Raw genomic sequence first — 23,250 nt, forward strand, 5'->3', positions numbered from 1 at the left:
GCCTTCACGTCATTACGCTGTTTTTATGTAACTTTTGATTCCTTCTTTACCACCTCTCCAATTCTATATTTACAAATTGTTCCAGTGAAGAAAAAGGCATTTTATGTCAAACAACACAGTTTATAGTCCAGCCTGAGGAACTCATTATGCATAGGAAGTGAATGGAAATTAAATTAATTCTGGATACAACTGAAGGCAATCTTTTTTGTTCACTGAAGAATTCGTCCGCCTCTGAAGCCAAGATCAATCCAGAAATAAAAGGAAGGCATGTCGGTGTATTCAAATGTCAATTGAATATAGATTATTGCCAGAATTTTGTAGAATCTGCCAGTGATTCCTAAGACATTACTTTAAAACCAGTATTTATGTAACTAATTACAATTTTCTGCTTTCAAGTGTCAAGAATGAGCTTGAATTACCTTAAGCAAAATGGAAGAATTTATTATAAAAATTCAAGAATATTTTACAAAACACAAGAGAAAGAAACTTTTGTCTCAGAGAGGTTTGGAATTTAGAAATGGAAAAACATCAAAGAGCTAGCAGTAGGGCTTCCCTGGTGGTGCAGTGGTTGAGAATCCGCCTGCCAACAATGCAGGGGACACGGGTTCGAGCCCTGGTCCGGGAAGATCCCACATGCCGCGGAGCAACTAAGCCCGTGCACCAAAACTACTGAGCCTGTGCTCTAGAGCCCACGAGCCACAACTACTGAGCCCGCGAGCTGCAACTACTGAAGCCCGCACGCCTAGAGCCCGTGCTCCGCAACAAGGGAAGCCACCTCAATGAGAAGCCCGCGCACCGCAACAAAGAGTAGCCCCCGCTCGCCGCAACTAGAGAAAGCCCCCATGCAGCAACAAAGACCCAACGAAGCCAAAAATAAATAAATTTATTAGAAAAAAAAAAAAAAAGAGCTAGCAGTATTTTCTTACTCTGTCTTTCATTTACACCTCTTTCTGTGCTGTAGTTTTTACTTTGCATGGCATAAAGTGGCAAGGCAATCCCATAAGTTTGTACAGGTTGCCGACTGCACGAGGGTGTCCAGCCTTCGATGCAGTCTAAAATACAATCTAGCTCTGCTAGCCAGGCTGTGAACCCTCATGGTTGAGTTGTCCTAGAAAGGGTGACTTCTTCTAGTTTCTAAAAGGCAGCATATGAGTAAGTGGAGACCCCATCAAATGCTGTGGTTTTGCATATTTCAGGTCCAGTCACACAAAGAAAATGAATATGGTTCAAACTACAAATCCCTAGTAAAGAGATTTTGATTGAATGTGGTACCCAGTTCTGGTCCAATTAGCTGTGATTCAGAAGCTAAGGATATATTTTTTAAAACTGTAAATGTGTTAGTCTTTGGTGGATAGGGCATTTATTCATAACGCCTCTAAATTTTTATAAGTCAGACTGCCCACTACCCTCTAACTCTTAGAGATTTCCTAAGAGTCAACTACTTATGAGATGTATATCAGAATGGAAAGTATGCCAGGAGCAGTAGAAACTATCTAGATTTGGAGGAAGAGCTAGTTCTTTTCTTCTCTCCATATACATAAAATTCTTTATGGGTTGGCTTTGCATTTTTAGGGGACTGGAGATCCATTGATTCTTCAATTAAAATATAAGGTGTGGTTGTTGAAATATTTGTTTTGTATATTTTCTCCAAAATAAATTTTGTCTTCCTCTTATGGTTACCAGATTCAGCAAATAAAAATACAGGGCACCAGTTAAATTTTAATTTCATATAAATAATAAATAATGAATAAGTATGCCTCATGTATGAATTTCAGATAAATAATGAATAATAAATAATAAGTATGCCCCATGTAATATTTGGGACATAGATATAATAAAAATTATTACATGGGATATACACTAAATAATCATTCATTGCTTATCTGAAACAAATTGACCTGGGTAACCTTCATTTTATCTGGCAATGGCAATCTTACTTCCTTTTTATTATAAGTAGAACCCTAGAGAATTATTTTTAGACATTTTTAGATCTAATTTTGGCAGAGGGATGGAGTTAAGAAAATAGAAACATGTCTAGCCTTACACGTGAAGGATACTAAAACTTGACCTGGTGGCTTTACAGTGGAATATGATAAATGGTCACCTGGTCCCCATGAGTAAAAATGTCTGTGTTCTCTTTGGGGGAAGAAAATGAATGAAGACTATCTTGTATTATTTTTATAGTATTTACATATACTCAATCATACAATGGAGCAAGGATATTTTATAAGTAAAATATAACTAACAAAATAGCACATAATTTCATCAGAAAGCTAATTTACTTTTTTAGAGCTGAGAGAAGTCAGATGATATTTCCATATATTAACATTGTCACATCTCTTTTTACTTCTCATTTTTATTTAAATTAATTATATAGAATCACTGCAATTACTTATAGTTAGTAATTAAAACAAATCATCTAATGTTGCCTTTAGTCCTTGAGACTTAGTCCTGCTTTTAAAAAGTGGCACACTGGTATGTGTGTTAAACTTAAAAATTTAAATCATAGAATTCTGAAAGAAGGTAACTGTCTTATTAAGTCATCTACAACCTAAAAGTTGGAATAATTATTACTTAAGTCCACATAAAATGTACTTGGGTTTAGACTTAATCAGGTAATTACAGTAAGAGTATGATTTTTGTAAGAAATTAGAGAAATATCTTAATTTTTCTTTATTACTCAAAAGTAACGGGGCTTCCCTGGTGGCGCAGTGGTTAAGAATCCGCCCGCCAATGCAGGGCACATGGATTCGATCCTTGGTCCGGGAAGATCCCATATGCCGCGGAACAACTAAGCCTGTGTGCCAGAACTACTTAGCCTGCGAGCCACAACTACCGAGCCCGTGAGCCACAATTACTGACGCCCGTGTGCCTAGAGTCCGTGCTCCACAACAAGAGAAGCCACTGCAATGAGAAGCCTCAGTAGCCCCCGCTCACCGCAACTAGAGAAAGCCTGCGTGCAGCAACAAAGACCCAATGCAGCCAAAGAAAAAAAAAAAAAAAGTAACACTACCATGATTATTTTAGAGATTTGATGAGCACCTGTTCTGTTCCATGCAGTATACTAGTCAAAATATACATTTTAATCTTGTTTCCTTTCCATAATTTTTATAGAGTAGATATTATGATCTAGATTTTTAAAAAACCTATAAGAAACTGAAACAAATATTTATTAGCTTCTGTAAGCCACACATATAAATAATAAGTGATCATATCTGGTCCTAAAGCCTATATGATATACCATGATAAAAAAATAAATTTATTGTGTCACTAAAATATTTGACCCACACCCAAGGCAGGAAGTATTGATAATTATTTATTTATTTTTGGCTGTGTTGGGTCTTCGTTGCTGCGCACGGGCTTTACCTAGTTGTGGCGAGCAGGGGCTACTCTTCATTGCGGTAAAGCAACCGATGCGCGGGCTTCGGTAGCTGTGGAACGCAGGCTTAGTAGTTGTGGCGCTGGGCTCTAGAGTGCAGGCTCAGTAGTTGTGGTGCACATGCTTAGTTGCTCCGTGGCACGTGGGATCTTCCCCAACCAGGGCTCGAACCCCTGTCCTCTGCATTGGCAGGCGGATTCTTAACCACTGTGCCTCCAGGGAAATCCCGGAAGTATTGATAATTTATCTTGGTTTCTCAATTCTTTTTTTACTCTAATAAAGATAAATATATGATTTTAAGAACTAATTAACATTAGTATTCAACAACTTTTTTTCATGTAGTGAATTATTCAAACATAGTACTTTGTTTAGGGGACATAGATAATGACCTGTCAACTTTTGGTGGAAATATTTTTATAAGTTACAGTAATTTTTTATCTTTGAAGAATACTGTCTCAGAGATTGAACAACATGGCGTTGACCACTAGAGGGCTTAAAATTTGCAATCCCTGTAATCTAATAGTACTGATGGACATTTCGTTAAGGGCTTCTGGTAAATTTTGAAAAGGGAAGTAGACACACTGACTCTGTGGATCTCATGTGCTGAATAAATGTTATAATTAAAGTTAATTTTAATATTTGTTGGAATCTTTACTTCTAAAGAATTGTAGTATTAGGTTATTTTACAATTACAATTATAAAGTTGTACAACAATTTTACAATTGTTATTTGATAAATTTCCCAGAGAATCCTAGTGAAATTGGAATGTAATGTAATTGAAGTGAAGTATTGGAATTAATAATAGGGAGAGGGCCTTAGAATACCTACTGGGAAGAGAATCTCATAGAAGACTGAAGGAGAACATCTGGAGAGAAGAAAAGCAAAAGATGGCAAAGGAGCAAAGAAAACCAACCCCCCCCCCCAAAAAATTTTGAGTATTCTTCTCTTGGAGGGATTGGCATGTACTTGGCAATGTGAAACCAGGGGTTGAGTGATTGATCTAAGTAATAATAATAATTATAAAAGTGATATTTATTGGATTTTCACTACGTGCTAGGACTCTACTAAGGCATTAACATATATTAACTCATTGAAACATCTCGTAAACCTCAGAATATTCACTCTATTCTTTTTTTTTCATTTTACAAATAAGGAAACAGACCCTTTCTTCTTAGACACTTGCCCCACCCCCCTAAAATAAAAACCATTCAGTGAAGGCTATGGCAGATACAAAGGAGCTTTCCTAAAGCAGATGAATTCTATAAAGACTCAGAGTTTGGAGCTTACTGAGTTCAAGATCTAGGACAAAGCAATGGTCCCAGATGAGGATGCATTCTTCATGAGCTTTGGGAGAACCGAGGCCAGGGAATTTAAAAATATCTGACAGTAGGAAGTTAAATGTCATGAAAAAATATCTGATAATTGGAAGTTGGGAAATTGCACATGGTCTAAAATCTTGTATGGGGGGCCAGGGGGAGAAAAATACAGTAAACTACACTGTTAAATGTCTAGACATTTAAAGGCTGATCTTGCCATAGGTTCTTAATGGCTTTAAGTAATGAAACAAAGCAAAATACAACAGAAAATAAAGGCCTGATGTACTACTTATGTGTTTTGTAGCAATTTCTGGCAACTAAATTTCTTTGTCCAGCTAGTGATGAGGAAATCCTGTATTTTTGATACTTTCTTAAGAGCTGAAAAGGAGATGATGAGAGATCATGCCACTGACCCATGGAATATTACCTAGAGGGAATTCTATGTAAAAATGCACTTATGCATTTTTTTAAAGGTTTTTTTTTTTTCCCCCTGCGCGGCATGCAGGATTTTAGCTCCCCGACCAGGGATCGAACCATGCCCCCTGCAGTGGAAGCAAGGAGTTCTAACAACTGGATTGCCAGGGAATTCCCTTATGATGGTTTTAAACACAAACACACTCAAGGTTATCACACACAGTATAAGTAATATACTTAGAGAAAAAAATATTTCAGAGGAGAAAGTAACAAATGAAGACACTGACTTAGCCATTGTCTTTGGCAAGATGCCATTCATGGGTGGTGCCAATAAGCATAACTACGTAATATTCTCTAGGCGTATTCAGCCACTTGCATGCAGGAACAGATTAATAGATAGTTGGATTTGACCAGAGTTTAGTTTTTGTTAGGAAAGAATGCTTGAGGGAGAAAGGGAAAAGGGAGTTAAGGACATTTGTTGGGAAGTAGTTATAGGGCAAAATCATGAAAACAAGCTGGCTAGAGTGACATGTGAAGACATGGGATTAGGATGAATAAAAGTAAGTTATAGGGTCAATGAACTGATGGTCTTGATGAGCTGGTGAATTGCATGAATGGAGTACTAGAGTGAATAGACTAAAAGAATAGAGGATGGGGCTTCCCTGGTGGCGCAGTGGTTGAGAATCTGCCTGCTAATGCAGGGGACATGGGTTCGAGCCCTGGTCTGGGAAGATCCCACATGCCGCGGAGCAACTAGGCCCGTGAGCCACAACTACTGAGCCTGCGCGTCTGGAGCCTGTGCTCCGCAACGAAAGGCAACGATAGTGAGGCCCGCGCACCGTGATGAAGAGTGGCCCCCACTTGCCGCAGCTAGAGGAAGCCCTCGCACAGAAACGAAGACCCAACACAGCCAAAAATAAATAAATAAATAATAATTAAAAAAAAAAAAAAAACTTAAAAAAAAAAAAAAGAATAGAGGATGATAGAATAAGTAGTTTAAAACTGAAATTCAGATATGGTACCGTTTGGGGTGATGACAAGGTCTAGGTATGACATGTGAGTGGTCGTAGAGAAAGGATGGAGGAAAAGATTATTGGAGCCAAGGAAACAAAAGAATGTAGAGGCTAAGGTGTTAGTTGGATCATCTAGTTGGATTTTGAAGTAGATAACCACGATGACAGGAAAGGCATAAATAAGCAAAGAACAATTACTCAGAGGTCCATACATGGTCTAACAAGCAGGGATACAGGGTGACAAAGTATGAGATTGTACGTTTCAAAAGACATGAAAGTTTTGAAGGGGGAAAGAGGAGTGATAGTTTGGAAGTAGGAACAGATAGCAGAGAGGCCGCTACCTCAAACTCCAGGCATATATGATACTTAGAGTACGAGAGGAAAAAGTAAAAATAAATCCTTCATTTGAAGGGCTCCAGGGAAAGCAGTGTTTTCAGGAGCCAAGTCAAAATTCAGCAAAACTCCGAAGAAAATGTTCTGTGAAGAGGTTAATGAAGGAGAGGAGTTTTCTGATGACAGGAAGTAAGTCTGGGCAGAAGGGCTTAGATGGCCAAGAGTCTGGGCGATGTGTGGTCAGATTAGCAGGGCTGAGAAAAGGGTGCATGAAACAGTGATCTGGGAAATGTGCACTTCTCATGGGTGGTACAGGAAAACTGGTTTTGGAGGCACGATGGGATTTGTTTCAGAAGCCACAGGACACAGTAATTAAAGATCATGGGGTGGCCGATCTTTCCTGCAGCTGCAGGTGGGACGGTGGTGAGGCCAAAGTCTCATCCCTGGGGTTTTAGAGCAAGGGGTAGACAGAGATCTTGGGCCTTATGCTGTTGGAGATAAGCAGCAGTTCAGTACCCCTTGCTTCCCATCAAGGGCCCTCTCTACTAAGTAATTCCATTTATTGGAAAAACTCCTACAGAATCTCTAAGCCCAAAAGTCCCCTGCTTTGTGAACCTTTCCAGACTTCCACATCTCATAGTTAGTCATTTCCTCTATAACCCAAATCACTTTGCACAAACAGCTCTTTGAACCTGTATGACATTTTATTGTAATTGTTTACCTGTCTCTCCCAGTACACACTGAACACCTTGAGTCACAAATTGTGGCTTACTTTGTATCCGTACTACAAAGTAGACCATAACCACACAACTCGGTAACAAACTTAAGATCTACTAAGTGCTCAATAGCTTTAAAAAAGTGACTTAAAGTGAATTAAAAGACTGCTTCAGCAGTATTACTATTATGACTAACTGCTGGGAGTTTCCTATGGGTGAGCACTACACTAGATGTTGTATATACCCAATCCTGATTTGGTAGCTCTCTTAGTCAACTCAGGCTGCTATAACAAATATACCACAGACTGGGTAGCTTAAACAACAAACATTTATTTCTCACCTCTCTGGAGGTTGGAAGTCTGAGGTCAGGGTGCCAGCACGGTTGGGATCTTGGTGAAGGTCCTCTTGCTGGTTTACAGATGGCCTTCTTCTCATTGTATCCTCACATGGTGAAGAGCAGAGAGAGAAAGGAAGCAAGCTGTCTCGTGTGTGCTTCTTCTTAGAAGAGCATTAATCCTATTCATGAAAGCTCTATCCTCATGGCCTCATTACCTCCCAAAGGCCCTGCCTCCTAATATTATCACATTGAGGGTTAGGATTTTAATGCATAAATTTTGGGGAGACACAAACATTCAGTTCATAACAGTAGATGATACTATTGTCATTTTACAAGCAAGAAAGCTGGCACTCAGTCTCAAAGGTTATGCAGTCAGGAGGATGTAAAACCAGGAATCGGTCCTAGTTTACCTGATACTAAAGCCTTTCAGTTCTATCAAATTGCTGTCTTGATTCCATTTATGTTCTCATCCTAAACTTCTAAGATCTAGGAGTTTTATTATTGCCAGTGCAGATTTAACACCACAGTGACAAAAATAGAGAAAGTGAAAGTTGTTAATTTTATTGTAATATTTACTGTTTATTAGTGTGACTCTTTAAAAAAATCTTTCTGGAGAGTAAGATAATACAAAAGGAAAAAATGGCTGATATAATTCAAATTTGATCAAAACTTACTTTGGTTTACAGGACAAAATATGCAAATTATACTCTGAGGGTAAGCTCAGCTAGGAATATGCAAAGAACTCTCCAACACTAATTCCACCCAGACAAAAAGAAATATGGAAATGTCCTAGAATGTCATGAAGTTTCACAGAAATTCTGACATAGGTAATATAATATGAAACTCTATTTTGCTTCTAAATTATTTAAATTATACACACTTTTTAGAATATGGGCGACCAAGTAGCCTCATGCACATTTAACTTTGTAACACTCTTCTTCCCTAAAGTGAAAGCTGTTGAATATCCAGGGCCCACGTTGAGTTGGCCCAAGTCAGAATCCCAGAGGACCCCTGATGTGAATCTTGCGTTCGACATGGCACGTGAAAATCATAGAAACTTCCTTCATTGGTAATAGCTTAGGTGTGCAAGGTCAGAGTAGGGGCTCTCCGTCGTTCTGGAGAGAGAAAGATTTGAGCACATCCTCAGACCTCAGAAGGAAAAAAGCATCCTATTTCTCTATTCTTATTTTCTGGGGCATTCGCAGGAACATCAGGTTCAATATGGGCAAATCAAAGGATTCCAACTACGTACTCAGTAATCAAAACATTCCATTGTTGGTACTGTACACGTGACAGTAACTTGACTGTACCCGGGAGACAAGAGAAGAAACATGAGGAGCAGCCAAGTATTTTTTGGAACAAAGGATGTTGTAAAGGCTAGTATCATGAATAGGTCCTTAATAGGTAAAGCATTTTTTTAAATTACCTTGATTCAAGTAGCCAACTAGGGAATTCCCTGGTGGTCCAGCAGTTAGGACTTGGTGTTTTCACTGCCGGGACACTGGTTGGGGAAATAAGATCCCCACAAGCTGCTAGGCATGCCCTCCACACCACCCCCCAACAAAAAAGGCAAGTGGCCAACTAAATCAGATGATTCAGTATTCAGTAAAATAACTAAATCCAGTAAAACATAAAACACTAGGTCTTGAATTATATAGTTGGGTGGTTCACATCCAGATATGCAGATAATTTGCAAATCTTCATTTCATTTGCTGCTTCATAGGCATATCTTGAGGTTTACAGGTAAATGGAGCAGTAGTTGGTTCATTAGATAATTAATAGCCTATGGAAGAGGCCATTCTATCAAAATTGCAATTTAACTCTGTGGGTTACAACCTCTGACAGAATGGCACTTAAGTTTCATTGGCTAAACTGCCAAAACTACTAGACTCTGAAAGAACCTTCAGGTGCTTACCCAGGTTTAACTCTTTTAACACCCAACAATTTCTGTCTAGACTAAATATGATCAGCAGATTCTTTCATATAACCACTAGACACATCTCAATAGAGTTTATCCTGTAGAGTTTTTAAAAATTTGAACAGGAAACAGGAACAACAAGAGTTACTAGGTATTATTAGGTATTACTAAATTTATCAGCTATGATCTCAGATTCCTATCTTTACCTTTAATCTTTACTTGCTGATTCTGTTAACTATAGCTTTAAGACTTTTCCTAAAATCAACAATCCTGCTAAGACTTGAATGCTGAAGGTATAGGGTAAGTTAGGAGAAGTCAGGGTTTGGGGTTGGCCCTGTAAGAATGATAGTGGCTGATATGGTAAATCAGAAAGGCGAGAGCTTGTGTTAGGAGGGGTCGGCTAAGAAACAGAAGGTTAACATGAAAAATTCAGAGTTTAGAACTGTCTGGTGGTAGGGATCAGAATACCAGTAGAGAGATTAGGATGGAGAAGGTCAGAGACCTAGAAGGGATGGAAAATAAAGATGGGTCGGGTACTTAATCTTACGAGAGTGTGGAGCAGGAGGCTAGACTTTAAAGCACAGAGTCTAAATAGTTGTAAGTCATTATCATTAGTAGTAGCTATTCTTAGCTATTTTTATTAGCTTTGTACTAAAACTACTATGGAAGAGATTCTCACAGAGCTCTCATGTAAGGCCTCATGTTATAAAAATATTGGGCTTGAATGAATGGGTAGTTAGAGGCAAGTGAGACCTGCATGGAGTAGGAGAATGAGGGGTGGAGAGTCAGGCAGTTTTCCTACCTACAGGATTCCAAGAGGAAGTGGATTTTGGTTTGTATTCCAGCTTCATCACATATACCTGTATGGTTGAATTAAAGCCATTTAAATCTCCCTGATAATATTTAATACATTGGGTTGCTGTGATAATAAATGAAATACTCTATGTACCATATCTGGTCTAGAGTAGCCATCCAGTAAATGTTAACTTCCATTCTTCATCTACCACTTAAGCATCCCTTATAGCACTAAGTGTAGTCTTGTACATCTCACTAGAGTCTTTATTATTTGATGATAGGAAATGTGTGCTGTCTTTGTGCGTGTGTGTGTTTTTTTTTTTTTTTGGCCGTGCAGCTTGTGGGATCTTAGTTCCCCAACCAGGCATTGAACCCTGGCCCTCGGCAGTGAAAGCATGGAGTCTTGAGCATTTGACTGCCAGGGAATTCGCTGTGCTGTCTTTGTATCACCAGTATCTGCCTTGCACATAGTAGATGATCAAAAATGTATTCCACAAACTTGGTATATCTGGAAAGTATTCTCCTCTTAAAAGAGACCAGGTTGATAAAATGGACAACATCTAAACTTTAAGACATTCAAAAACTTATCAAGGGGTTTTAAAAAACCCATATAAACATCATGTATATTTTCTAGGATAGATATCAGTGAGATTTATTTAAAAATACTGATGGAACTCTCTGGTGGTAGGAATTGGAAATATGGTGTAAAGTCAATTAAAATACTCTGAAATGGGCCTGCTCCCAATTATATTAATTTAAAATACTAGACACCTGCTTTCTCAGCATCCTTTGCTGCTGATGTAGAATTCAGTTAAAAGGTGCTGGGGTGAGGAACATCTTGCAGGGGGAGGAAAGTTGGAACATACCAACATAAGTTGGTGCTTGAATGAAAACTTACTTTTAACAATATTAACAGGAACAACAAAGAGCTATGTCAAGAAGAGAAAGTGTGTATAATAGATAGAAAATTGAAGATGGAATACCAATATGCAGTCAGAAATTTTGAGTTGGGTACTCTAGGAGTAAACTACTGCTGGTTTGGATGAGGGTGAATTCAGAGAGGGAGAAGAGTCAAATGTAACCGATTACACGAGCATCGCTCCATACCTCAGTACGTTTTCTGACTGCTCCCAGAACGTACTCACATCCACATATCCAGCAATGCTGCCCTTGTATATCATCAAATTTTCACTGGCTACTGGATCATCCAAATCAGCATACACATATACTGTAATATCTCTCATCTAACAAAACAACAACAACAAAAATCCTGCCTGTTTTCACATCTTCTGTCCATATATATACCCCATCTGTAGAAAAATTCAAGGAAGAATTGTCTATGCTCATCTCTATTTGCTATCTTTCTATTCTTTTTTGAACCCACTAACAAGTCTTTCCTCCCCATTCAACTAAAATTACTCTTGTTAAGGCCACTTGTGACCTTTTGTTGCTCAATCTAACAGTTTTTAATCGTCAAATTACTTGACCTCTCATCAGAACTTGGAACAGTTAATTATTCACTCTTTTTTACAGCACTTTCTTCACTTGGACTTTTGGACAACATTCTGTCTGCTATCTCACTCGACATTTTTTCCCTAACTCCTGAGTCTGCCTCTTCACTTTCTCAATCTCTAAAGTTTGGAATTTCCCAAAACTCAGTCCCTGGGACATCACTGTTCTTTAATTCTACTTACTGCTTTAGTGATCTCAATCCAATTTTATGACTCCAAATGATATTTATATAGGATAGATTCCAAAATTCATAACTCTAGCCTAGACTTTTCTCCTGAAGTTCACTTTTATATACCCAATTACCTACTTGACATCTCCACTTGGATTAGAATAGATATCTCAGACTGTACTTGTCTCAGACTGACTCCTGATTCTCCCACCCCAAACACTCAGATCAGCTCTTTCAGTGGTCTTCTCCACAAGTCATTACACAGTTAATGAAAACTGCATCTTTGCAGTTGCTCATGGCAAAACTCTAAAGTCTTCCTTGCTTCTTTTCTATATCTCACATCCGATCCATCAGCAAATTTTGTTGGTTGTATCTCAAAATATATCCGGAATCTGTTCACTTCTCAACATCTCCATTGCTACCACTCTGGTTCAAGACATCATCAACTCTCACCTCAATTACTGCCAGAGTCTCTAACGGGTCTCCTTACTTCTGCTCTAGATACATAGAATCTATTTTCCATCAGCAGTTGGTGTGAATTTTAAAGAACACATCAAATTATGCCATCTCCTTCTGCACTGAGCGAAACCCAAAGCCTGTTCTCTGACGCACAAAGCCCTGCATAATTTGCCTCCTGCTACCTCCCTGAGTCCAGCTGCCCCCACCCTCTGCTTTGTTCACTGTGCTCTAGACATACAGGCCTCCTTGCTCTTCCCTGCCTTTGTGCTTATTACCTTTGCCCAAGACAGAGATAGCCAAAGCATGATTTTCTTCCTTCAGTTCCTCCTTGTCTCTGTATAAATGTCATTTTATTGTGAGACATTAACATCTTTCCCAGACCCTATCTGTCCATGGAGCTCTCTAAGGTACTGGACTGTAGTCCTCCGTGGCTGACTGGTTTAGAGCCTAGGCCTCAGAACCTGACCTAGTACCTGCCTTGCAATTTATCTTTCCCGACTCTAGTTAACCTCTGCAGCTAGCTGCCAGCCCTTGCCTTGGCCCCGCCTAACTTTGGCCACAATTAAAAGCAGCTGCTCACTGGAGCAGTTCCTCACATCGGCAGCTCAGTTCTCTGGCCTGTTCCCCCATAGTGCTATGGTTGGTACTGGGCCTTTGAACTCTGATGATGAAGGAGGGCATCTGTATGGGTTGTTGGAGAGACAGCAGTGAGTGATAGGCTAAACAGAGAATGAGATGGCCCAGTTGACTAGGCTTGGCTTCATAACAGACCCTGGATAAACTCTAGCCTTCTCTTAGAATTTCTTTTGTAAATCAAGTGAATTATACTTGCCCAAGAAATAAACTCTTTCCTTTGACATAGTTCAAATAATATAACTATATTTCTCATAAATGCGAATGAGAGTTTATAGCATCAGTAATTGGGCAAAAGTAGAAAGTTATTATTCAAGAAGAGTTTAATCAGTGCTAAATTAAAGCGTGATGATTCATATTAGTATTCCCACATTATATAAACTTAGAAATAGCATGGGCAGGTATATTAAATTGAAAAGTCTATTGGTGTTCATAGTGATTTTAAGTTTGAAGATAATAAGCCAAATGGAAAGTCAGAATGATAAAGATTTTTTTTAAATGCTGGTCAAGAAGAGAGGTTTCAAGAAAATTAGAGGAAATAAATTCAGATTTTTTTATGGCCCAAATAGCTTTACCATTGCTGTTTAAATAGCCATTTAAATGGCCTTTTCTGTTGTCATTATTTTTTCTCTCTCCTCCCTCTCTATCAGCAAGCAGTGATATGTCTGCAACATGTCACTGCCTTACTTAAAAGTATCTACTGTCCTTCAACTCCCAAAGAATCAATTCCATAATCCATTGCATGGCATGCACACTCTTACTTCTTAAGATTCACCCCTGACTACCTGTCAATTCCTGTATTTCTAGCTGTAAAATAGGGATTCCCTAACTGTCCAAGAAATTTTGTTCTTCCAGGCTTTTGCTAGGATTATTTTCCCATCCAACAGTACCTTTATCTTCCTTTCCTGGCTGGGAGAATCCTGCATATTCTTTAAGACCAGATAAAAATTTACTCCCTAAGGAAGGTAGTTACTCTCCTCAAGCAGGATTTTTTTAAGTTTTTCTCATTGACCAAGGTGAAATTACAGTTTAGATGTTAAAACATATATGTCTAGTATTTGCAGTATAAAGAACACATGGCATGCTTACATAAAGTTTCTCAGTTCACAAGCTTAAATCATTTTATAAATATGAAGAATGAATTCTCTTTACCTCCAGAGTAGGAAAATAAAATGGAGTTAAATGTGATGATGTGATAAAAAAAATACACACTTAAACTCCACTGGGTGTTTAACACACCAGTAACCCCTAGGAATACATTATACTCATCCAGATGTTTCCAAGAGTCTGAAACAAACGAAGATCATTTAAGCAGTTCCTTTTTTTTGGAATGTTCAAAAATATTTGCAAGATTCATTTAATTAACGGTTTTGTGTGTGTACATGTGTGTTTAAAGGATCTCAGACACACCTAAAGGTTTTCAGAAGTGTTATTCAGGTAAAACACACATTGATAGAACAAGAGAGTCACCATGCTGACCCTGCTTTTAAAACCGGTTGTTCGTGTGAACTGGTGTTGCTTGCTAGCATGGTCTAAGATGAAGAATCCTGAGAATTTCTTGAGCAGTTAGGTAGCAAATCTAGCCACCAGCCTGAGTTCTTCTTTGTCTTGATGATTCTTATTTTATGGCCAGAGTTATGAAAAGCCAAACCTTCAAATAATGGGCCTGTTTCCTGTGCACTGGCAAGTTCTGGTTAGCTGGCAGACAGGCCTCTGGCAAAATCTAGACCTCTCATGTACTAGGGAAGAAAGCTGATATTTTATGGCTGACCCACAGGCCCTGATTCAGAAATAGTCTGAATCATGATGTATTTTTTAAAATATCTATTTCAAAACTGTAAAAAAAAAAGAGGGCACAAAAGCAAAAAGATAGCTTTAATGACATTTTCTACCCTGGACACACCAGGCATTACATATCTGTTGTTTTCCTTGTTCAAAGGAAAAGCCCATTAGACAAAACCATGACACAAGAAAGGAAATCATGACATGATTTAACGAGCTTATTGGTAGTTTTCATTATAGATGATATTTTTTCAACAGAGTTATGAAAAATGTCAGAAGATACACAGGGCTTTATGTAGGATTATTTCCATTAAATTTAATGGTTATGTTTTACAATTCAGAATATAAGCATCTAATCATTGCAATAAATATTTGTAATAATTACTGTAATAATCATTGCAATAAATATTTGTAATAATATACAGTTTAGCTCATTTCCCTTCCCAGTTTTATTCATCACCCTCATATTAAATTCTTAAGGACTATATGTCTATTAATATCCAAAGAAATCTTATATGCAGTACATATTTCAAATACTATTATTTATCAATGCTATTCTAGAAATTTAATTAAAAATGTAAAATATCTTAAAACAGTCCAGAAAAGTGGGTATTTATAAATTTAAAAAATTCATATATTGCCTAGGGAAGAAAAAAAATAACTGAATAAATAAAGGTGCAATGGGACCAAACTGCTTTTGAGCAGACATGACAGAAAAGAACTCAAATCTGTATTCCATAAATAAATGAAATTAAATTTAAATCTAATAGTCAGTGTTTGAAGGAAAAAATAATGTGGCACTAGGATATATAAAGTGAACCACAGCATGTAGGAGCTATGAGTTCCTATTCTTATAATGACTATTACTCAGGTTTTATACCAAAGTTATGATAAATTTGGGTTCTGCAATTGCTCTGTAATATGGAAATTTTGCAATGAGATTCAAAGAACAATCCATTTACAACTTAATCTTGAGGAAAAATTTCTTGGGTTAAACACCACAACCAAATGGGTATAAGAGTGAAATTGGGGTGGTCACCTAGAAATGATACATCAGCCCATTCCTTTAAAATTAACAATATTTCTTCTACCATAGGTATTTCTAGTTCCTCTTGTATTTAAAAGCACAGATGTTAGGAGGGCCACTTCAATACTTTTGTAGATCAGAGATTATATTACTTACTCAATTACCTGAATCATTTTTTTAAATTGAATTCTAAATTCTGTGCAAAATCAATAAAACTTTTCCACTAACAATAGTAAATGCCTTTTGAGGATCATACACTCTGTAGTGGATTATACTCTGCATTAGTTACCTATTGCTGAGTAACAAATAATCCCCAAATTTTGTGGCTTAAAATAACAAACATTTATTATCTCTGTGCATCACACATTTATGGATGGCTTAGCTGTGTGCTTTTGCCACAAAGACTCTAACAAGACTGTAAGCAAAATGAAAGTCATGGGTATGATCTCTTGCAAAGGCTTGACTCAGGGAGGATGCAATTTCAAGTTCACTTATGTGGTTGTTGGCAAGATTCAGACCTTTGTTGACTTTTGGACTGAGGTATCATTCTCTCACTGGCGATTGGCTGGTGACCTCCCTCAGTTCATTGCCATGTGAGTTTTTCCATAGGGCAGCTCACAGCCTAGTAGCAGCTTCCATCAGAATGAGTGAATAGGGAAGCAAGAGAGGGAATCAAGGCAGAAGCCATGGTCTCTTTGTAACCTAACCTTGAAAGTATCATACCATTACTTTTGCCATATTTGATTAATTAGAAGCGAATCAGCAGGCCCAGCCCACACTCAAGAGGAGGGAACATTACACAAGGGCATGAATAGGAGGAGGTAGGGATCATTGGGGGCCACCTTAGATGTCGCTCACCACACGCCCATTTATAGATGAGGAAACACTCAGAGAATTTTAGTAACATTTTCAAGCAAAACAGAGAGTAAATGTAGAAGCTAGAATTAAAACTGAGGTGTGATTGATTTTAAAGCCCAGAGCGTTTCCATTGCACCCTTGTGATAATGAAAGAATAAGTTCAAGTGACCTGGGAAAGCACTGGGACAAGTCAAAGCATCAGTATTAGTAAGATTTTTTTTTAGTGGAGCTAGGTTGTAGCTAAGAGGCAAGCCCAAGAAAAATTGTATTATTTTTATTTATGGACGATAAAGACAGCAAATGTACCAGGTGACATGGTTGGGTATATAAATACTTCAAATTAATCTTATAAATAAATATTAGAATTTAGTAACTGAATTTTGAAAGTTTTTTCAAAAATTTAAAAAATCAATTGAATTCTAATTTCCAGTAAGGTATGTTAAGAGAATAAAAGTACAATACTATTTAGAGAGGCATAGAAATTAAACATCTAGGAGTAAGTATAGTGAAATATGCAAGACCTACACCCAGGAACCTACCAAACCATTATTGAGGGAGATTCAAGGAGGACCAAAACAAATGGAATGATATACCATGCTCATGGTTTGGAAGACTCCACATTGTAAAGAAGCTAACTCTTCCCAAATTGATTTATAGATTAAATGCATTCCAAATCTAAATACCAATGCTTTGTGAGTGTGTGTATGTGTGTGGAAGTTGATTAACTGTTATAAAATTTGTATGGAAATACAAAAGGCCAAGAATGACCACAATAATCTGGAAGAAGGAGAATAAAGTGGAGGATTTACCCTTGATATGAAGCTCATAAAACTACATGTGGCACTGGTCCAAGGTTAGTTAGACAAGTAAATCAAAGATACAAGCCCCCAAACAGACCCACACATATATAGTTACTTGGCTTTTGAAAATTTTGGCACTTCAGAGCAATGGATAAAGGAGTGTCTTTTTGGCAAATGGTACTGGGTCAGTTGAATAATCATATGAAACAAAGTGAATCACATCATACACAATTATCAATTTGTAAGTATAAATTTAAAGACTAAAACACTAATCTTTCAGAGGAAATCATCGGAACATATCATCATGAATTTGAAACAGGCAAAGATTTCTTTAAAGATTCACCAAGAGCACTAATTATGAAGGATAGATTGTTGAATTGGGCTACAATGGAATCTAAAATTTCTATTAATTGAAAGACACCACCAGAAAGTGAAAAGACAAACCACAAATTAAAGAAGATACTTACAATTTTTATAACTGACAAAAGACTTCTCTATTCAGAATATAATGAATTCCTTCCAAATAAATGTGAGTGTAAAAGATAGCTCAGTTTTTAAAATCGGCTAAAGAATTAAGCCGGCACTTCAGAATATGATACCCTAATAGTGAATACATAGATGAAAGGAAGAATGAACTTCAATGGTAATAAGAAAAAGCAAATTAAAACTATAGTGAGATATAGCCATATACCTGTAGGATGATTAAAATGAAACAAAATTGAACTGATAATCACAAGCATTGGCAAGGATGTGAAGCTGGTAGGATTGTACTTTAGTGGAATCACTTTTGAAAACCCTTTGGCATTATTTACTAATGGTGAACATATACTACCCTATGACCTAGAAATCCTAGGTTTCCACCAAACCAAAATGGTACAAAATAAACACCCAAGAATGCCCTTATCAGTATAATTTTAATAGCCCCAAACTGGAAACAATCTAAATATATATCCATAATTGGTGGAATGGACAATAAATATAATACAGCAAGGAAAAAGAACCCAATACTGATACTCAAAACAACATGGATGATTCTACAAACATTTTATTGAAGCCAGACAGAAAACAATATGTTCTATGCAATTTCATCTATATAAAGTTCAGTAAGAGGTGCTGGCATTGGGGAAAATGATAACTTAGTTAATGGATATCTAGTAAAATAATTGAGAGGTCAGGTTTCTAAGCATACAGTAGAAGAAAAATTAGTTCCACTACAAAAAGTACTGTTATGGAAAATGACAAACAAAATTAATGAATTAAAGAAAGTTAAGTTGATGAAAAAATAAACATTAAAAAATTTTTCCTAATATTAAATACATATAAGTAGTTAACGTATTAAGAATTCTTTCACTTCTAAACAGTAGTATTTTAAACTGTCTTGACCTTTTTCATTTGTAGTGGTAAATTTTTTATCCAGGGGTGGGAGGGAGACACAAGAGGGAGGGGATATGGGGATATATGTATATGTATAGCTGATTCACTTTGTTATACAGCAGAAACTAACACAACATTGTAAAGCAATTATACTCCAATAAAGATGTTAAAATAAATAAATAAATAAAAGGATTGAAAATATAAAAAAAATTTTTTTTTATCCATGTAGACAAGTCTGGTGAATACCCTTGGAGATTTTTTAAAAGTATCTAAAATGTTAAAGAGCCACAAATTAAATGAAGTGAGTATTCTAAAATAAATTTTAAGCTACACTAACTTTTTAAAAAATATATTTATTTATTTAGGCTGTGCCGCGTTTCAGTTGCGGCACGCGGGATCTTTGTTGCGGTATGCATATGTGATCTAGTTCCCCGACGAGGGATTGAACCTGAGCCCTCTGTATTGGGAGTGTGGATTCTTACCCACTGGACCACCAGGGACACTAACTTTTTTTTTTTTTTTAATTTTTATTTATTATTTATTTATTATGTTTATTTTTGACTGTGTTGGTTCTTCGTTTCTGTGTGAGGGCCTTCTCCAGTTGCGGCGAGCGGGGGCCACTCTTCATCGCGGTGCGCGGGCCTCTCACCATCGCGGCCTCTCCCGCTGCGGAGCAGAGGCTCCAGACGCTCAGGCTCAGCAGTTGTGGCTCACGGGCCCAGCCGCTCCGCGGCATGTGGGATCTTCCCAGACCAGGGCTCGAACCCATGTCCCCCGCACCGGCAGGCAGACTCCCAACCACTGCGCCACCAGGGAAGCCCTACACTAACTTTTAATGACAATTATTGAGAGCAAACTTTTTAGTACGTCACCAATGCAAGTACCTGGGCAAGGCATAAAGATGGTTACAATGACTAGTATACAATGTTATCTTTTGTGTATATGTGATGGATGATTAGGGGGTGAATGGCCATTTATTATGGAAGATTTAATTAATGTATAGACAGAGAACTAGGTGCTGACAATGTTCTATCGTATTTTAAATATTTCCGAAAATAAATTTCTTTAATTAGAATATTAGATAATTGCAGTTCAGTAACCTGATTTTATAACACCTCTATAACTCTCTCTTCCTGTATGAAAACTTATACTCTGGCTTAACAAAAGAAAAAAGTAATAGCTAGCAATTTAAAACTCCTATCTGCATGTGGCATTTTATCTGAACAAGGATGACAGGATTGTGCACATAATTATTATTTAGGATCCTGCAGCGCATCCTAAAAGTAAAGGCATACATATCTCCACTCCTGATGTAGCGTCAGAGATGACAGCAGGGAAAACATTCTCTACTGTGGTCATCTTAAGTCAGGCTAAACACAGAATAAAAAAGCATCATACCTGTTCTGCATTTTATTTCCAATTTATTTCCTTTTCATGAAAACACTGGCAAGAGGGTAGTGCATACCTTTGATGTGTTTTACTTAGGGATTTATCATGCATCAGAATAAGCTGTCTGTCAGATGTATGACATCTAGATCCACACTGTCTTTAAAGACCATGTCAATAGAAATAGTTAGCATTGTTTATCAGGTGCACGTGAGGAGTGCGCTGAGAGTCTGACACCTGGTCTTTAATCTTGTCTAGCTATGTCCACACGGACAAATCAGTTCTCATCCCTGGACCTTATTTTTCTCAGATATAAAATGAAGGTGTTGGGCTCATTTAAGCAATTAAAAAATTTCATCTTGCTTTATAAAACTATGTTGGAGCCATGTGATAAACAGTCTTTACGGCAAAAAGGTCAAAAATTATATGGAGGCCCAGGGCTTGCTAGACCCCTGTAAGAAAATGGAGAGAACAATCAAATATTGGACCCAGGTTCAGGAAATAGAGAGTGAACCCCAGCTCTGTTGTTGTTAGCTTTGGAGTGTTGAGAAAGTCACTACCCTTTTAAAATCCTTGATTTTGTTCTCTCTAAAACTTCTACCCCTAGAAGCATGTGCTGTCCCTGTCACAGAGAAGGCTCCTTCAAATTGGTAGCTGACTCTCAGTACAACATACTTGCAAGTGAGAAAACTTACTTATTCTTTTTCTATTTTTTCCCCAAGGGGTGTTCAAGGGATTTGTGTTATCGTTGCCAGCTTTTCTACTCTTAACCAACTTAATTTACCTTCATAGATAAGAACCAGCGTCTGCCCCCTTTTGACCTGGATCGCTAAAATTTCCACATTTGGTGAATATTTCTGGTACCTAAGTTTTTTGCCTCATGTGATGTCTATCATATTCAGTGATGTGCAGCAGTTTAGGCTGTCTGTTTTTCCGCCATAGCAGCCTCAGGAGTGCTATTTCATGTTATTTGTATATAAACTGTGATATTATGCAGTGCACATTGAAAAAATTTTTAAAAATCCTCAAACTGAAAGCATATTAGATAAATTAAACTTCCAGCAACTGTGCTGGAGCCCAGGATGGCAGCAAGGGAAGGTGTTGGAATTGCTGGTTTGCGGTATTGGTTGCCCTGCCTGTGGACACCCATAGTCTCTGTCCCTTATATAAATTTTTGTGAGGTAATCCGATGGGTGTAGCTCAGCCCACAGACTGGATGCCCTCCAGCCCGAGTCCGATGTTGGAAAACCAGTTGTGGCTGGGATGGTGGAGTTAAATTACAGAAATATGGCCACCCAAGATACCCAGGGACAATGAATGGGATAGTGTCCAGCAAAAGGGGCCATGAATGGGAACATATTCTCTGGGGAAATTGTTCAGCAAGAGTAGCATGTTTCAATGTGCCCACTGCCGTGAAGTGGAGCCTGAAGACAAAAGGTGTTTATGATTAGATCAAGGCTGAAAAAATAAGAATGCTAAAAATTGGTAACTGTACAGTATCTGTGAAGTCCCGATTGCAAATTTCAACTCTAAGCCTGCATATGTTTCTGGCGTTTAGACAGCAAATTATTATCCGTAAGATGGTACAGAAAACCCGAACGAACTTTTTGGCCAGCCCAATATTATGTACTGTAAGCATTCTATGCTATGCCATAGATGTGCCATCACTGATCATATTTTCCTCATTTAGTTCAGTTCATCAGGTAAGAAACTGAACATATATGCATACATATCTAAGTTAAAATTTATCCAAGTCTTAAAAATCTTCTGTTTTTTTTCCATTGGACTTACAATTTTGGAAAAGTATAAAGTATTTAGGATTTAAAAAGACACAGCTAAAACTCAAGTGAATTAAATATGTCTTAATTGTTTCTTAAACCAAAGTCCAAGTTAAGTTTATGTTCTAAGTAGAATATAGTACTTATTTTCATAACTTCACCGACTTTCGTAGATGTGCTCTCCTAGCATCTGTTTGAGTTTGAAACCCAGGGAAAGAATATGAAGGAGACTGTTTTTCCTAGGACAGCTGCAGAACAATAAACTATGCATGGCTTCCTTTATATGAATTTAGAACTGACCTAAATAACTCAACTCAAAAAGGCTAAAAAAATACCATCTCCTAGCTACCAGTTTCCCCCTACTGTTGCCCTTTCAAAGGGAAGTAGAAGAAGTCTTAGAGCGAAGGAAGAAAGGTTGTTGAAGGAAGACAGGGAGGCTGCTGCAGTCCTAACACTGCGCAGCCCTTCTCTTCCCCACCCTGGTCATGCACGACCAGTGGTGAAGTGTCCCCTCACCAGGGAAGTGGACTGTACTTGTCACCACTTTAGAGCTTGGACCAATCCCAAAGCTGGCATTCTGTTAGTGAGGCATTTCTTGGGCATGCAGGTGTTTTATCTGCCAAATAAAATTTGCAGCTGCGATCCCACTGGCCCCTCAGTGTTGCCCTTTAAAAGAGAAGAGTAGCTCTGAAAGCTACCAACAAGCATGATATTACAGGGAGTATTTTTTTCTCACTCGTATCCTTTTAAAAAAAAGTCTAAAGGTGGATACATTTAGGAAAAAAGTTATAAGTTCATTAGAATAAATTATTTTATGAACCGGAACTCATAGTGTCTGAATTGCTACTATTAGTTATTATTTTATAGATATCAAACTTTAAAATAAATTCTAATATATTCCTTTTTTATTGTTGAATTTTGGCAGAATTCTTTATGCCTGATTTTTTAGGGAAAAAAAGACCTTTCTGCCCTGAGAGTAATATATAACAAAAACCTTTTCATGATTTTGAGAAATGGTAAGCATAAAATTCAAATTACAGCAGTTTTCAATGTAATAGCACTGAATAATCACCTCATTAGTAGTGATTATCTGGATATTAATAGAAATTCCTGACCCACAGATTCTTTTGCAAATGTTTAGTATGATTTGCAACAATGTGCTACAAAAATGTAGCTATATATTTTTTACTTTGCCTTAGTATTGAAGGGTTGAGTCCCATGAAGATTTACGAGATATTGCATGATGTAAAA

General features: G+C 37.5%; 1 protein-coding gene across 1 annotated transcript in view; it reads right to left on the reverse strand.

Annotated features, from left to right (window-relative positions):
* Positions 1–7,511: 7,511 nt before the first annotated feature.
* Positions 7,512–23,250, reverse strand: part of ARSJ (arylsulfatase family member J) — a 163,439-nt gene continuing 147,700 nt past the window's right edge. Inside the window, exon 5 of the transcript XR_014263918.1 lies at positions 7,512–7,612. The gene's annotated coding sequence lies outside the window, so the exon portion shown is untranslated. The remainder of the gene's footprint in view (positions 7,613–23,250) is intronic.

This window comes from Balaenoptera physalus (assembly GCF_965194825.1).
Source record: "Balaenoptera physalus genome assembly, chromosome: 5".
Classification (NCBI taxonomy): Eukaryota; Metazoa; Chordata; class Mammalia; order Artiodactyla; family Balaenopteridae; genus Balaenoptera; species Balaenoptera physalus.